The sequence below is a fragment of the Schistocerca serialis genome, chromosome 8 (genome assembly GCF_023864345.2).
Source record: "Schistocerca serialis cubense isolate TAMUIC-IGC-003099 chromosome 8, iqSchSeri2.2, whole genome shotgun sequence".
In the NCBI taxonomy this organism is placed as follows: Eukaryota; Metazoa; Arthropoda; class Insecta; order Orthoptera; family Acrididae; genus Schistocerca; species Schistocerca serialis.
Window position 1 is genome coordinate 259341322 of NC_064645.1, and position 4124 is coordinate 259345445.

Genomic DNA, 4124 nt, shown 5'->3' on the forward strand with positions numbered 1-4124 from the left:
GCCCACATTCCTTCATTTATTAATCTTGAAAGTAGTAGTTACATGCTGTTATTTTAAGTAAACCAAATCACATTTTACAGCAGCAAGGTTTAAAAATTGTTCTAGGACTGTTGTAGATACAAAGGAAAGTAAATCACCAGAATCTGCCTAATGTTTGTAGTATTTAGCAATTACAAGTGTCTCATTGATAGAATATTTCAGTGTCATACTTCAGTCAACAGGTGCCTCCAGGTAAGCTTTGCTCCAAACTTTACAAGTCTCAACTGGTCTACTGATGTATCTGCAGTACTCTCTATGTAAATGAACTCGAGTCATATGTCACAAATAATCTCTCAGCCAGTATGGCCTTCGTTTCATGGGACACACACACACACACACACACTCACACTCACACTCTCTCTCTCTCTCTCTCTCTCTCTCTCTCTCTCTCTCTCTCTCTCTCTCTCTCTCAGTCTCTGGCAACTGAAGCCACACTGCTAGTAACAGCAACAGTGCGTGATGAGTGGCAAATGGGTGGGGGTAGGGAGGAGGCTGGGGTGGGGAAGGGTAGGGATAGCTGAGTAGGGTCGAGGGACAGTGAAGTGCTGCTGGGGACCCCACAGGGATGAGATGGAGAGAGGGTAGGGCAGCTAGGTGCAGTTGGGATTTTAAGACTAAGGGCAGGGTAGAGGTTGGGGGGGAGTGGTTGCGGAAAAGGAGAAAAGTCAAAAGACTGGATGCGATATAAAAGATACCAACCATTTCCTCCACTGACTCCACAGTTCCTGTCCCTTCACCACTCTGTGCCCTGCTCATCACTATTGATGTCACCTCCCTTTACACTAACATCCCTAATGCCCATGACCTTACCGCTATTGAATACTATCTCTCCCAATGGCCAACAGATTCCAAACCAACAACCTCCTTCCTAGTCGCCATGATGAACTATATCCTCACCCACAATTACTTCTCATTTTTGGTTCACATTAACTCATGACATCTTTGCTATCTGGATTGAGGCTGAGGACACCCTATCCACATTCCTCCAGAACCTCAACAGCTTTTCTGCCATTTGCTTCACCTTCTCCTATTCAACCCAACAAGCCACCTTCCTAGATGTTGACCTTCACCTCAAAGATGGCTACATCAGTACCTCTGTCCATATCAAACCTACTAAGCACACGCAATACCTCCACTTCGACGGCTGCCACCCATCCGTACAGGCCACCCATGGCAGTCGCATCTGCAGTGACAAGCAGTTCCTTTCAAAATATACCGAGGGTCTCACAGAAGCCTCCCAGCCTTGTACAAAAACAAATCTCCTGTGTCTTATCTTTCCAGTCTCCCACCACCCAAAGTCTCACAGTCCGGCCACAGCGGAGCAGTCCCCTTGTAACTCAGTGCCACCCAGGACTGGAGCAGCTGAATTAAATTTTCCGCCAGTGTTTTGACTACCTCTCGTTGTGCCCTGAAACAAGAAATGCCCTGCTGCCTATCCTTCCCACCCCTCCCACAGTGGTATTCCGCCATCGACCTAACCTACACAATATATTCGTCTATCCCTACACAGCCCCTGCTCCCAACCCCTTACCTTATGTCTTGTATCCCTGTAATGGACCTAGATGCAAGACCTGTCCCATACATCCTCCCACCACCACCTACTCCAGTCTGGTCACAAACATCACCTATTCCTTTAAAGGCAGGGCTACCTGTGAAACCGTTCATGTGATCTACAAGCCCAGCTGTAACCACTGTGCTGCATTCTATGGTGGGCATGACAACCAACAAGTTGTCTGTCAGCATGAATGCCCGTGAACAAACTGTGAGCAAGAAACAAGTGGACTATCCTATTTCTGAGCATGCTGCCAAACATGACAACCATCATTTCAATGACTGCTTCACAGCCTGTGCCATATGGATCCTTCCCATCAACACCAGCTTTTCCGAATTGTGCAGGTGGGAACTTTCCCTGCAATATATCCTACATTCCCATAACGCTCCTGCTCTCAACCTTCATTAGTCATTTTCCTCACCCATCCTTGTTCCTGGTCCCATTCCAGCACCACACAGCCCTCATTCCAACATCGTGCCCAGTTTTCTCACTTCTCTCCTTTTCTGCAACCTCTTTCCCCCACCTCTCTCCTGCCCATGGTCTAACCTCCCGATTGTACATAGCTGCCTACCCTCTCTCCACCTCGTCCCTGCATGCTCCCCAGCAGCACTTCACTGTTCGCCACCCCTACTCTGCTATCCCTCCCCACCCCAGCCTCCTCCTTACCCCTACCCAGTTGCCACTCCCATCATGCACTGGTGCTTCTGCTTGCAGTGTGGCTTCAGTTGCCGGAGACTGCATGCGTGCGTGCACTTTTTTTATGAAGGCCATACTGTTGAAAGCTTATTTGTGACAGTCTATCTGCGATTCAGCATCTCTGCTATATGGTGAGTAGCAACTTTCCTTTTTGTAGTATTGTTATGTAAGATTAGGTTTAATTTACTTCAGATATTATTAATCTGTAACAGTGTTAGCAGAATAGTTAGGGATTTATAATAGTTCTAACAATGTTTTAGTTAAGTGTAATCATCTACATCTATACACTGCAAATCAATGTGAGGTACATGGTAGAGGGTACATCCTATTGTACCAATTATTAGAGTTTCTTCCTGTTCCATTCCGATATGGAGTGTGGGAAGAACGATCGTTTGAATGCCTTTGCGCGTGCAATAATTATTGTAATCTTATCTTCACGATCCCTATGTGAGTGATATGTATGGGGTTGTAATATATTCCTACAGTAATCATTTAAAGCCAGTTCTTGAAACTTTGTTTACATTTCTGAACATATGAAGGAAGTTGCCAATCTCTGCACCACTTTGAAATCTTCTCAAGATCGGACTGGATAGTCATGCAGCTTCTTCTGACAATGACTCTCCATCCAAGCTAACATGTTGTATCCTTCCTACCAAAAAGTCCTCAATCCAGCATGAAATTTCACTTGATACTCCAGATGATCGAACTTTCGACAGTAAGCGCAGGTGTGGTACAGAGTCAAATACTTCTTGGAAATCAAGAAATACTGCATCCTCCTGAATGCCTTGATCCAAAGCTTTCATTACGCAATGTGAGAAAAGTGTGAGTTGGATTTCACACGATCGGTGTTGGTTGGCATTGATGTCATTCTGTTAAAGATACCTTATTATGTTTGAGCTCAGAATATGTTTTAAGATTCTACAACAGATCGATGTTAAAGATACTGGACAGTAGTTTTGTGGATCAATCTGACAGGTATTCCATCGGGCCATGGAGCTGCGTTCAGTTTTTAACGATTACAGCTGTTTCTCAACACCAGTGACATTAATACTTATTTCATTTGGCTTTTCAGTGGTACAAGGCTTAAATTGGGGCAATTCTTCTTGGTTTTCCTTTGTAAAGGAACACTAGAAAATGGAGTTAAATATTTCTGCTTTGCTACCCTCAATGTCAGTTCTGTCTCATTCGCTAGGGACTGGACACTAACTTTGGAGCCACTAACAGACTTTACATACAACCAGAATTTCTTTGGGTTATGAGAAAGATCACATGACAATATTCTGCTATGGTAGTCATTGAAGGTATCTTCTGTTGCTCTTTTGACTGCCAAATGTGTTTCATTCAGCAACACTCTATCCACAGCTCTATGGTTTGTTTTACACCTATTATGCAGTAATCTCTGTTTATTTAGAAGTTTTTTTACAGTGACTGTATACCGTCGAGGTTCCCTTCCATTATGAACTGTTCTACTGGGTACATATCTGTCCAGTGCATGGTCAACTATTCTTTTAAACTTCAGCGATAGTTCGTCTACAAGCTCCTGCCATGTGCTGAAAGTTTCCATTTCCTCATTTAGATATGGCACGACTGGATTTTTTTATCTAGTTTATTGTACGTATTTATCTTTCTGCTTGTTTTAGTTGTACTTTGTTAATTGTTTTTGTCTCAACCACGTCGCTGTCACTGATACCAGTTTCGATGTGGACGTCCTCAAAGAGATCAGGTCTATTTGTTGCCATTAGATCCAATATATTTCCATCGTGGGTGGGATTCCTAACTATCTGTTCTATGTAGTTTTCAAAGAAGGCATTTAGTAAAGTTTCACCAGACGTCATAT